Source organism: Manis javanica, chromosome 4, assembly GCF_040802235.1.
Source record: "Manis javanica isolate MJ-LG chromosome 4, MJ_LKY, whole genome shotgun sequence".
Taxonomy (NCBI): Eukaryota; Metazoa; Chordata; class Mammalia; order Pholidota; family Manidae; genus Manis; species Manis javanica.
Genome location: NC_133159.1, coordinates 179,529,951 through 179,543,675, shown reverse-complemented (window position 1 = coordinate 179,543,675; position 13,725 = coordinate 179,529,951). Strand labels below are relative to the sequence as shown.

The following is a 13,725-nucleotide window of genomic DNA, read 5'->3' as shown; positions in this document are numbered from 1 at the left end:
CAGTTCAAATTTGTATTCTAAGAAGCAAATCATTTGGGGAAAATGCAATTATTAGTAAATGATCACATGTGCATATCTTCCTGCAAATTAAGACAAACCAGTGTGCTGGGGCTTCAAAGCCCAGTTTGGAGCGGGACTGGGGGAGCTACAGGGTGCCAGGCAGGAGGAGGTATAGCCACCAGGGGGGGATGTGCCCACCCAAGCGTGGTAAGTGAGATCGAGGTGGAAGGGACGGTGCCTGGTGTCAGCTAGAGGAGCCTGGTGGGTGGCGGTGCCTCCAGAGGCGGGTTCTACCTGTGTGCCCACACCTCCTCTGGACAGCACTCCTACGTGCTGGGTGCTGGGATATGGCAGTGTCCTGCTGGGGACGTGGCTATTAGAGCTGACACGCCAGTGGGAAGTGAACATGCTCATGGCTGGGGATGGAGAGAGAGGTGTGGGGAAGGCTGGCAGGTCAAGCAGGAGGGTGATGGTGGCAGGTTACATTTAACATGCCATGGAATCCTCCCACCCCATGGGAGGCACTGTTAGAAGCTGGCCAGTCCCCAGTGGCCCTCAGATGATTCCCAGGTTCAGAGAATTAGCTTTGGGTGCTGCCCCAGCTCTGAACCACTGAGGGAAGGAGGAAGAGCCTGGAACGGGAGATGCGCAGAAGGCAGGGTGCTGCTGTCTTCTCCCTTCAGCACCTGTCTTTGCTTTGTAGAGGGGTGGGGAGGTTACCTCTCAGCAGGAGGCCCTGCCCTGTGCAGAGCCACTGGAAGCCCGGAGTTCATTCCTCATTCTGTCCTGATGACACAGCTTGGGAGGAAATTCATTAACAGGGTCGCCCCAGCGGTCTTTAGTGCTAGAGGTGTGCGCTGGAATCCCTAGCACCCTTTAAACCACGACAGGAAGCTGGGGCCCCTCCCAGACATGTGAAGGCAGCCAGAGCTGTGACCCCTGAGCTATGACACCTTCATTTGCACTACGCCTAACCGTCTTCCTAGGATTCATTGGCAGCTGTCCAAGAACCCGACAGGCGCGTAGGGTCAGGGAGAGAGAGGCACAGAGTTGTGTGGGGCCTCAGACAAATTCCCCTTTCTCCACCTTGTCTGGTGATGAAAGGCCATGGGCTGGGGACCTTGGGTGGTTGAGTATGCCTGGCACAGAGATGGCACTCAGTGACTGTGTGCAGGGCGCAAACATGTGACAGTGGCCAGAGGTGGGGTAGGGGTGGGGATGAGGGGATGGATGGACAGTGGAGGGGTGTGGGGTGTTGGTGGGAGATGGGGGTGGGAGGCGGGTGGGATAGGAGGCGGGCGTGGTGGCTGCTCGGGCACTTCTAGCTGATGCGTCCGTGTGGTGTGGCTGTGGGGGCAGAGGTGGAGGGGTGGCTGAGGAAGTGGGGTCTCCTGTTTGCTTTGGCCCTGGCTTCACAAGAAGCATTCATGACAAATGAAGACCGGAAGGTGTAAAACAAGAGCTTTGCTGAGAGCCAGCCTTGAACACCATTTGTCTCGGGTCCTTTAACTGAGCAGCTAGAAGGATCTCAGCGTCCAGAGGGAATCTTTCAGACCTCTTGTTTCTTGCTCAGCCTCCCGGGTGAAATCCTACCCACATGTGGCCAGCTCCCAGCTCTCCACTTACCTTCCTCCTTGGTGGGCTTTCTGGTCAGGAGCCCCGGCATCAACTGCCCGAGGTCTTACCCTCTGCATCGCAACCCAGTGTCCCCGCTGTGACCATGAGCTCCCCGTGTCCCTCCCCACTGCCCGCTCCCAAGCTGGCCCGTTCCCCCACAAGCCCAGGCTGTGTCCCAGGCCTTGGTCTGATGCTGGCTCTGGCCACAGGCAAAATGAGGAGAAAAATGGGATAAGTTGGCTATCCATGATTATTCCCTACATTCCTGTCTTGAAGTTTTGCCACGTGGAGGAATAAAGGTGACGTCTGAGTGGGTGTTCCATCTGCAGGTGAGGATGCCACAGGGCAGGGTGTCAGGCACGGGGACAGAAGTAGGTGAGAGTGCAGAAGGGGGCCCAGGGACCTTTTTTGGACATCCTTCTCTCTGCCAGCCTGGGTGTTGGGAGGACACGCACTTGATGAACCTTGATTGAGCACCTCCTGTGTAAGACATCGGGCTAGGTCCCAGAGACACAGACCTAGAACACAGTCCCAGCTCTTGGGCAGGGGTGGGGGTGCTGAGTCTAAAAGCCAAAAAGTGTCACTTGACAAGAAACAGTGCGTTCGGAGGATAGACCCACTGCTGCTATCAGGTGTCTTCCCAGCAAAGTAACAGTGTTACTTGGGTTAGTAACCTGGCCTGGAGTTCCTTTCTGCTAAGTGGGACAAAAACCTACACCTTAAGGACAATAAGTGGCTCATTTCACTGGCTGAGACAGATCTATGTGTGTCTATGTGTGTGTGCATTTCATGTGTAACCCCGTACCACGAGCATTTGCAACCGACTTCTTTGTGTGTTAGAGTGACTTTGGTGGAGAAGAACGCAGGAGCTGCACAAGCGTGGAAGTGGGTGGGTCATTTATTTCAGTTCTTTAGAGCTGACTGCAGTCCTTACCCGCTTCCTCCTCCTGGCTGGTGCTTGTGTGTGTGTGTGTGTGAGCATGCAAAAGAGAGAGAAAGAGAGAACATGGAAGGCCTGCCTCGGACAGAGATGGTTCCTGGCTGTCTCATATGATCTGTTTTCTCTTGGCCTGAGTTTCTAGTGAGGTCAGCCATAAGAAAAATCAGAATGAAGGGGACTCTCTTGTCCCCTCCTGGCTTGAGCTAGGAGCTCTGTCCTCCTGCTTTCTCTCTAAATAAAGCCTCTCCCTTGCTCTCCTACCTTGAGTGTTTGCGAAGTTCATTCTTCGGCTCCACTAACAAGAACCCTGGCATCATTTTGGGGGGCTTGTCCAGGATAACTTCAGAGGTAAGTATTGGCATCTGAGCCTGCCTTTTTCTTTCACTCTTTTTATAGAAGAAAGCCATCTATGGCACACAACATCGGGCGCTCGTCAGCTGCTTAAATGGGACTAGCCCGGCTGCTGATCTCAAAGTCTCGAGCGACAGGGTCCCCTGTGTCTCCCTCAGTGGATCCCCCGTCTCCCTTGGGAGCTGGGAATGTCACCTGAATCGAGGCCAGGATTCCCTTTTAGGGGTATCTCTTGGATGCGAGGGACTGAGGTAGGCCATGGGCACCTGCAAGAGTCTAGGCTGAGGCTGCACTTCAGCGGCTCCTCAAAGGCCCGCGTGTCTCGAATCAGACCTCGACAGCCCAACCGGGTGTCCGTGAGGAGTGTGTCTCCCTCTGTCTCTCTGGCTTCCAGCCTGCTGCTTCAGGCCACCCTGGCCTCTGCGGGAGGCAAAGGCACACTTTACTTTCTTTACATGCTCTATGTGTGCCTCTAACTTAACCAATTTCACAGAACCCAATGCTCAGCACCTCAAGGTAGGAGATCTACGCTTCGCTCTTACTCTTAACTAAATGCTGTACTTTTTATCTCATAAAAATGTGTCTGGGCACCCCGTTAGCCACTTAAAAGACAATTAGCATCAGCTACCAGTGTTAAGTCTCAAGTGAAAAGTTTCTTGGTGTCTGTCACTTCTTGATCCCCCACCTCCAGAGGGATGGGAATGTCGGGGAGTGGCTGAGCGGATCTCCTACTTTCCTCTTCTGATCTGTGGACTCCGAGAGCAGACCGGACTAGCAGACAGTGGTCCTTGGATCTCGGCTCTGGACTATTGATCTGATGACGCTGAGTGAACCTCCAGCTAGGCTGCTGCCTATGCGAGAGTCGCAGATGACCCCCGACCTCTGTCTGACAGGTCAGATTTCTTACAGTGGTTGACTAGTAGGGTAATTCCCAGGCAGTGACAGAAACTGGTGTTTCAGAGTATAGACTGCCCCTTTATAACTGTCCACGGCAGCCTCTGTCTGAATTTTATCTTTGGCCTTAGAAAAAGTCCCCCTACTCCCCATTCAAAGCAGTCCTCTTGGGACTGTGCCACTTTCTCAGCGTACATGAAGTTTGTGAAGTAGTCAAGCCGAAAACTGAGCCCAACATGTAAACGGCTCTATTCTGTGGACCTCTCTTCCGTAAAGGCAGTCACCCTGGGGTGCGGCATTTCCTTTTCTGCAGCCCCAGGGAAGGGGAACAGGCTTGTGACTCTGACCAACCACTGTTCCAGCAATGAGAGGTCACACAGTTCCTGCACTTATCGGACAGGCAGGGGCCTCTCAAAGAATGATCCCGCATGTACTATGCTAAAGCCTGTGCAGAAGAAACTAGGGTCTGGATTAGAACTCCCAAAAGGCATAAAGTAGGAGCACACTGGTAAGGTCCCACTAAATCCAGAGCTCCCAGGTGACTCTTGCTGAGTGGGAAGGCAAGAGGGAAATCAAGGCATGGTGCAGGCCATGTTAGTAAGGAGTGGTTAAGTCCCATAGGCCCGGCAGAGGAGGTGATGACCGCTGTCACCCAGGCTCCAAGGCGAGGGGATGCCCGCACAGAAAAGGCCGACCAGCTGTCGCACGCCTCTCTTTCTCTCTCTTCCGGATGGGAGCTTCCTCTTCAAGGTTAAGGCCAGACACACCTCTGGCATGCATTCTGAAGAACTGGGAGCAATCTGATCCCCAGACCCTGAAAAAAGTGTCTTATCTTCTGCGCACAAGCCTGGCCTCAATACAAACTCTCTGATGGAGGGGCTTGGCTCCTGAGAAAAGTATGCAATATAATAGGGTCATGCTGCTAAATTTTGCCACAAGGAAGGAAAATGGCCAAAAGTCCCATGAACTATTACCAATACAAAACTGGTTTTCTAAATCCTTTTATGGGAAATCTCTTCTACTTACTGGGTTCATCATTATCCTCAAAAATTGGGAGGTTTTTAAACTAGACTCCCCAAGATAAATTATTCTTCTGCAATACAGCCTGGCTTAAATCTTTCAAAATAAAAAATGCTTAAAGAGAGGCGTGGCTTTGTCATGTTTAGTGAAGGTTTTGTAAGTAATCTAGCATGGTTATTGAAAATGAGTGAACTAAGTAAGTGTAGTAACTGAACTGCTCCTTGGCTGCAGGATGTTGGGTTGAGAACATCCCACACCTGCAAACTTCCCAAGCCTCCAAAATCGATGGACTAGGAGTGGTTTTCATTGGTATGATCACCTAGCCTCTGTTTTTATACCATCTCTTGGTTTAGAAGATGTAATTTGGTATATCAAATCTTAACCAATTTTACTCAAAAGGCCTTAGTACTAAAGTTAAACTAATGCACCAAACAGTTATACAAAATAGAATGGCACTAGACATCTTAACAGCAGTACGGGGTGGGACCTGTGCTATAATTAAAGTTGTGTATTGTGTGTATATTCCAAATTATTCACAAAATGTGTCTGATTCATTCCAGGACCTCCAAAGGCAAGTCCAAGCTGTGTCAGGCCCAGAAGTCCCGTGGACCTACTACGACATGGGGCTGGGTTTCTGAATCCTTTTGAAGCCATAAAGCTGCAAATGGTGATGGAAATGGAACCCAGGATTGAAGTGCCGGTCTTCCGAGGCCCTCTCAACTGACCAGTGGTGGAGACATAGCTGCACCCTTTACTACGCCCCCTCTCAGCACCAAGCAGCCAGAGCGGTCATCGCCCCCTCTCCCTAGCAGCAGCTTGGGTCTCCATCTGTAGAGGGGGGAATGAGACAGGGACCGTGGGCTCAGACAGAGTAGGGTGAGGACCTCCAGAAAACACGAAGCAAGATAATCCATTGGGGATTTCCTTTGGCTGCTGGGGGGCCCAGCTTGTTTTTCTGAGTTTACCCAGGTGCTGCTTTTCTTCCCCCAGCCCTAAACAAATGATTTGCAACCTGGGCAATGTACCAAGCAAGCCCAAAACAACTAGTAAAAACAGGAAGGATTCCATCTTGAAAATAAGATTGCATCTTAAAACCCAATTAGTTAAAAAGTAAGTTTCTTAACAAACAGACAGTAACAGCCCACCTTGGGAGCAAAGCAGGCAGTCTTGAGTGATATGCTCCCAGACCAGGAAGCTGCTATCCTGGGAGGAAATCAGAGCAGTAAAATTCTTGTATAACCAGGAAGACTAATTGGAAACTTAATGTCTCTTCCAAGATAAACATTTTGGGACCACTTAGCAGGTGTGCATCCCTAGCCCTTTGTCTCTCAACTGCCTATAAAACCCCTAGACAACGCAGCACCCCAGAGCTCTCTTGTCCCCTCCGGGCCTGAGCTAGGAACTCTGGCCTCTTGCTTTTTCTCTAAATAAAAGCCTCTGCCTTGCTCTCCTAAGAAAAGAAAAATCAGAATGAAAAGGGCTTCCTGGGAGAAGAGAAAACTGGTTTTGGGCATCTCATGCAGTCTAAGACTTGGTGGCCTAGTCCTGGGATCGGATGAGGTGTGCAGTGTGGGCACACGGGTGGCCTCTCTGTGCCCCAGCCATTCCAGTGGTCAGTGTGCATATTTGCCGGCTGGAAGGCCACGCTCTGCGCCAGCGGGCACGGCTCTCCTGGGAGACCCTCTGGGTGGGAGTGGGAGTGGTCACTGCCAGGCACTTTGCTGGCAGGTGTCCCGCACCACACCGATGGAGCCCCGTGACCTGTGCTGGCCCACTGCCCACTCTCTGTTCTTCCAAAACACTGGCTCTTTCTGGCTCTTTGGCCTGGACTTCTCTCCCCACCCCTGTGCCAGGTTGGCTTCTTCTCATTTCTAGCTCCTGGCTGTCCCTGACCCCCAGACCAGGGAGTCTGTCCACCCTGTTTTCACTCACGGCAGCCTCACTCTTCACGGCCCTTGTCGCAATTTATTCTTTTACACTTGTTGGTTTACCTGTTCACTGACTCTCTCCTCAGCTAGACTGGGCGCCCCATGTCTGGTACGTGACAGGTTCTCAGGAAATTTTTGCTTACTGGTAGTCAACCTTTCAGCCAACCTAGAGGTAGGGATCATTTCAGCTGGATTTGCCAGAAAAGAAACAGGTGTCTGGAGGATGAATCACCTGCCCAAGCCACCCAGGTGCGATGTGGCAGTGTTGGCATTTGGGGCCACATCTGCCAGGCTCCCAAACCTGCGCTCGAAGCCATGCCCTTTCCTGCCTTCCAGATCCTGTGCAAGCACCATCGTGACCCCACACGCATGCCTCTCTCCTGTAAGATAAGGACACAGGGGGTCCTACAGAGCATCTGGACAGCCCTCCACTTATTCCCCAATACTGCCAACCTATCAGAGAAGCACACCCAGCCAGAGAGCCCCAGGGCTAAAACCACTGCCGACGGCACCCCTTCTGCCAGCTCACCCAGCTGGAGGAGGGGCAGCAGCCAGCTTGTTATGGGGCATGACTCACAGCATCTGGGCTTTGGAGAGCTGGCCACAGGCAGGCGCAGCCAGCTGGGTCTTGCCCTGGAGACACCCCTGGCACCTGCTGTCCTCGTCCTGCTTTGGCAGAGTAGCCCGACCATGTGGCCCTTGCTGCGCAGCCTGGGTCCAGCTGAGGAGTCTCTTTATTTTGTGCTTAACAAAGATGCCGATGGCCCGTGGGAGCGCTGGCCTGGAGGCCCGTGTTCCTGGCTGGGAGGGGCTGATCGTCTCGTTTGTTCTTACGTGAACACAGAGCGTCACGGGAGCTCGGCCCTCCCTCCCTGGGCTCTGCCATAATGATCGAGGCCCTCTCCCGGTGCTGCTGGCAGCCCCCGGGGTAGAGAGCAGGGAGCAGGAGGCCCCAGCTGGAGGGCATCTCCCAGTTACCTCTCTCTGCTGCCCCCGACCCAGCACCAGTATTCTGCACCTGCATAGAGAGACCCAGGGTTGGGAGGACGGGGAAGGAAGGCATGAGAGGAGGAGGCTATTAATCAAAAATGGCTACTAGGTCCCAGGCACTGGTATTAAAAAGAAAAAAGCAGACTGTGGGAAGCCAGCAATGGATCATCCAGGTGAAAGTATTTCACTGCCCCCCAGTATCCTGGTCCTGTGCAACATCTATTTCAACTTTGGGGATGAGGTTCAGGGCAGGAGAAATGGGGTGTTTCCAAGCCAAAGGACAGAACTGTCTCCATCCCACGTGTCCACGTGGTGGTGGCTGGTAAGACCCGGGTTTATGTGAGGCAGTGGCCTGCTGAGGATGTGGGGTCTCTGCCTTGCTCACAGTGCCCAGCTGCCCACTCAGACCCACACCCAGTGATCAGCTTGTGGCCAGGCCAGGGTTTCCTGCTGCACTTTTTTGATCTCATTCCACCTTCTCTCTGCAGGTGGACATCACCAGTCTATTTATAGGTGCTTGGGGGGCTTCAGGTGCCGCTTGAGGGTGCCTGGAACTGGGGTTTTGACCCAGATTTGTTCGCTTCTTGGGCTCCTGACCCCTGTGCAGAATATTCAGCCAAGAAGTGCATCAGCGCATCAGCCGGCTGGCTTTGCTGCCGTTTTGACTCCTTCTCTTCTGAGACCTGTGACCTAGGATTGCAGAGAATCCACTCCCGGCCCTGTGAGACGGGGGACATGCCGTTCAGCTCCTCTCGAGGTTGAAGTGGATTAAATGAAAACACGCAGCCCCTGCTGCAGTGCAAGCCTTCATCTGCCCGGCTGCCTGGCTTTGAGAATGAGATTTCCATTGGAGTGTTTAAACAGTGGGGTGGTATTCAGACAAAGCATAAGCATCATTGCTGACTCCATGTGCACATACATTCATATTGATCTATTCACACACACATATGTACATCTATGTATATATGTATGCATATCCACACACATATAGATTCACATCCACTTATGTACACATATATATTCATGGATACATGTATTTGCATCTATCTATACACACCTATATAATCATGCATATGCATTTATATATCTGCACACACATTTATACACACACACATACACATATTCCTTTTGTTTTACTTTTCTTGGCTGGAAAGTTGGAAGTTTTTTCCTCCTTCCTAGGAATGATGACATCACAGTGACTTTGGAAGCTAAGTTTTCTGCAGAGAAAGCAGCTTGGTCCCCGCTGGTGTGAGAGGCGGCCTCTCTCCTCCGTGGTCACTGGCTGGCAGCTGGCAGGAGCCTGCACCAGCCTGCGGCTCAGCTTCCCTTCCTCTAGGAACAGAATGAGCAGCAGATCTCTGACATGTCAAACCAGCTAATTAACAGGAGAATTTGGAGAACCATGGACCAGACCCTCACCTATGAGGCTTAAAAATATGGTAATGCAATTAGCAGCCTCGGCAGCCTAATGAAGCCTCTCTAAAATGCTGATAAAATAACCACTAAAGAAAACTGCTTAAGAGCCTCTTCAAACTTTCCAAAATGTGAAGTGCATCCTTATGGAGAAAATGGCAATCTGCTTTCCTTTCTTCAAGGTTCAAGATTAATTAGGGGCTTATTTAGTGCATGAATGAGGAAACAAATGAACTCTTGGATCACAAAGCATTGAAACCAATTTTTTAATCTTTTTTTTTTTTTACAATTACATTTGTATCATAAAAGTCTTCATTAGACGTTGTCACCAGCATATATTGTGTTAGAGAAGTGTTACCACCCTGGGCTTTTGACAAGGCTGCCCTTCCTGCCATTAAAGAGGGCTCTTAGAACAAAAGCCTTTTCTTTCTTTCTAACAGCTAAGGGCTGTGGCTTGGAAGGCTAGTCTAGGCTCCAGGGGGGGAAATTCCACCCCCTACTTGCCCTCCTCAACCTGAGTTCCCTTGCCTTTTCTGGAGACAAGCCTTTTCTCTGACATGTCAAACCAGCAAATTAACAGGAGAATTTGGAGAATGATGAGCTGACCCTCACCTGAGGCTTAAAAATATGGTAATGCAAGTAGCAGCCTCGGCAGCCTAATTTTCTGGAGACATAGTCCCTTCCCAAACAGGACAGACCAGCCAGATGCTGGGTAAGCATAGCTGGCTCCCTGGATGGTCGTTTATTCAGCCATTCATGATGATGGGACAGGCATAGGGGGAGAAGGGAGTCCTGCCTACCTCTCTCTCTCGCTGGCCCTCTCCACACCTGCAGTAGCCCCCTGCTACTCCAGCCAATCTCTTCCTTTCACTTGGCAGGGAGCCACTGGGCACTTACTAGTGCCATCACTGTTGGGTGCCAGGGATAAAGTGAGTCAAACTTACATTGTCCTGCCCATGGAGCTCTGGACTCAGGTTGATTGCCTTGATAATTGCAAATTACCTTCGTTGTTTCTGGTCCTGGTCTGCCCATGCTGGGACTCCACAACAGACACCACCTTCATCTACAGGGTGTTTCTATACAGCTAAGCAACATCACAGATAAATGAGCACCTACCCAATGCTTAGCTGCCCGAAACCTTTCCTCCTGAATGCATAAACTGGGGACATGTGTGTGCTGCTGTGTCACTTTATGGTGAACAGATTCTTGGGAGTATCTGCCTGCTGGGGTTCATGCCCTGTGTGGTCCCCTCCCCTGAATGTGGGTGGGACCAGTGACCTACAGGATAAATGTGATTGCATTACATAAGATCACAATGCTGTTTGGTCAGGAAACCGTCTCCCTGGCTGCCTTTGAAGAAGCAAGTGGCTGTGCTGTGCGCTGCCTTTTGGGGCGGTGGTGCCCCAGGTGCCAAGAGGGATCTCCAGCTGACAGCTGGCGGGAAACTGCGACCTCCAGTACAGCAGCCTGCAAAGCGCTGAATTCTGCCAACAGTCATGTGAGTTGGGAAGTGGATCCTGCCCCAGTCCCGCTTCAGATGAGACTGTAGCCCTGACCTGGATGGCAGAGACCTTCATGAGACCTGGAGGTGGAGGACGCAGCCCAGTGGTGCCAGGACTCCTGACCCACAGAAACTGAGATAATAAACGTGTGTGTGTGTGAGCTTCTAAGTTGTGGTGTGATTTGTTCTCAGCCATAGGAAACTAATAAGCCTACATGTCCCCACCTATGTTCATTGTAAACAATAGGTACGGGTACCATAGGAAGGCTTGGGACGTGGCCACCATTTGCAGAGAGCCTTCCATATACCATGTGTTGTTCCAGGTGCTGGACAGCCAGGATGGCACCAGGACAGAGTGATTGAGAGTGTGGGGTCTGGAGTCAGAATGCCTGGGTCTGCATCCAGCCTGAGCACCTCTTAGCTGCATGATGCTGAACAGATGCTGAGCTCCTCATATGTGACATAGAGGTAAAGGCAGTGCCTTCCCTGTCCTCAGGGCGTGGAATAGTGACATACTATGTACAAGGGTATTTAGCTAAATGCTTGGTCCACAGAATGTTCACACTAAGGCGCCACTTTAGTTACATAAACTTTAATGTTCTCTACATAATGAAACTGAAAGGTATGATTTTCCCTATCTTACAAATGAGGAATTAGAAGTCCAGAAAGGATGAGGAACAAGTTGAAGGTCATGTAGCTAAGCAAAGGACCACATCCTCACCCCTAACACATACGTGCTCCCCTGAGCAGGCTCCCACATCCCGCCTGTTCATAATGGTGGCAACTGTGACATGCTCTGAACTAACACAGCGAGTTGGTGGGATCTGCAGGAGCTGCCCAGGTGGGTGTGCACGTGGGGCGACGGGCGTGTGGTTCAGGCTCCCTTTGTTGACTCATCAGCCTCATACAGCTCAGAGCTGGCCGAGACTCGAAAGCCCCCATGGCAGGCCAAGGACACACATCTTGGGCTGTGCACCCAGTGGGCAGGCTGGCAGCCACTGAGCCAGGCAGGCCACAGCAATGCCAGACAAAGCTGGGGCACCGGGAGGGAGGCAGGGGAAGCACATGCTCCTGGCAGCGTCCAGGACGTCCTCTGGGCAGATCAGACTCTGGTTTTTATGTTCTATTTCTATAGAGAAATTTGTGGCCTCTGGATCGACCTTCATTCCCATGTCGGCATTAATTAGTTCTAAAAAGTACACTTGGGTCAGCTGTAGCCAGCATCATCCAGAGAGGCTGGCTGGTGTTCGGGGGGATGCCAGCACCCTCTCCCTGTCCGAGGGCCCTTTGGCGCCCTGGTCAGCGTGGTGATGGTGCTGCCCTCACCAGGGTTGTGCTGTGTCCTGCTCCCATTCCCCTCGGATGGCGGTCCTTACCTGGGAGGGATGGGGAGCCTCCCGTGTTTGAATGCCGACTGCAGCAGGCACAGGACCCATGCAGGCACTGGTGGGAGGCGGGAGGGTGTGCTACAGACATCCCCTGGTGCCTGCGGCTGGCACCTGCTCGCACTTGGCAGGGCTTTGCTTGAGATGAGCACCTGTGTCTGGGAGGGCGATTTCTGAAACAGGTTCCTCTTCCTCTGGAGGGTTTGGAAGAGGACAGGACCAGTCACTGTTCAGGCTGTGGGAAGCTTGGGTGATCTTGAGGAGGGGCTGCATCTGTGATGGTACCCCTGGCCCTGGGCCTAGCCTGCTACCACAGGTGCAAATGGGCATAAAGAGGGAGACCACCTGGGCCTGTGTCCCACCTTTGCCTCCACCTGATTGATTTTCTCATCTCCACAAAAGGGTATCGGGGGAGGGGCTGTAGAGAAAAGCCAGGATCCTTGACTAGGTGTGGGAGCCTGAGCTGAACTGGGCTGCTGAGGCCAGGGCCTTCCAGAGCCACCTTGGACCCTCATTAGGCCAGTGGGCATTGCCACTAGACTTAAGAAAACGCTATCAGCTTGGGGGAGAAACGTTTGTCTTCGGGCCCCTCCCCCATGACACTTCTGAAGTTTTCTTCCACCGTCTGCGTCTCCTCTGCCCCCAGAGCCCCTTCCTTTCACAGCCTCACCCCTCCATCTCACAAACCACACACGGCTGTCTGAGGCTGGCCTCTTTTCTTTGGGTCTCTTTGCCTCCTTTCTTTCCTTCCCGTGAACACAGCCCTGGAATCCTGGCTCCTCCTCAGGACAGAGCCCTGCAGCTCTTGGATGCCACCAGAAGCACTTTCTCTGTAGGTTCCGGGTGCCCTGGGCCTGGGAACGCATGTCAGACGGGGGCTGAGTGTGTGGCCTGAAGAGCGCGCAGCGAGGTTTTGAGGCGCAGTCCCGGATGCACTCCCTCCCCTGGTGCAGGCACCAGCCCCAAGACTGCTCCAAGGTGGGAGGTCTGGGTGGAGGATTCACCTCAGCCCCGTACCTGTGCTCCCAGCCGCCCTGCGCAGCATCTGAGGTCGCTGTGCGTTCAGCTGGGGCTCCGGGGGTGTGAGGCGTTGGCCCCACCCTGGAGCTCGCTGCGGAGCAAGAAGCGGCAGTGGCCTGAGCCTGGAAAGGGGCTTCCTGGGGGCCGGTCAGGCCTGCGGAGGGTGGGCAGCCCCCAGCCCTCTACGAAGCCCTGCTCACCCGCCCTATCGACAGAGGCCCCCACTTCCTCCACGGGCTTGAGGCTGGGAGGAGGTGTGGCGTTCAGAGGGCCCGGAGGGCTGCAGCAATTTAGCTACCAGATGACAATGGGAGATTCGGATAGAGCAGGCTCGGATTTGCATACGCTTTGCATTCATTTGCATACCCCCCGCTGCCAACCAGGGCCGCACCTCTTGCTCATCCTCCTGCAGGGTGGGGAGGAGGGGGGCTCCTCCTGTCCTCTAGAGAAGAGGGAGAGGCCTGGTTCGAGGAGGACAGGGCTCCTGCCAGGGCCGCGACGGGCAGGGCCGGCTCCCCTGCGGTCAGGCATTCCCCGGAAAATCTGCCAGTGGGCAGGGGAGCTCTGCCTTTCCTTGGGGGTCGGTGAAATCTAGCGCTCACTGTGCTAGCAAAGTGGCCCTGTGGCTTGGTCTTTCCTTGAGTCACTCGGTTTTCTGCAGCAACT

The 13,725-nt window shown here is 52.9% G+C and overlaps 1 long non-coding RNA gene across 1 annotated transcript in view; it reads left to right on the top strand.

The window, feature by feature from the left end:
- Nucleotides 1-6,324, top strand: part of LOC108387415 (uncharacterized) — a 29,545-nt gene extending 23,221 nt beyond the window's left edge. Inside the window, exons 4-5 of the long non-coding RNA XR_012129900.1 lie at nucleotides 3,600-3,801; nucleotides 5,383-6,324. This is a non-coding gene — a long non-coding RNA (uncharacterized lncRNA). The remainder of the gene's footprint in view (nucleotides 1-3,599; nucleotides 3,802-5,382) is intronic.
- The last annotated feature ends 7,401 nt before the right edge of the window (nucleotides 6,325-13,725 follow it).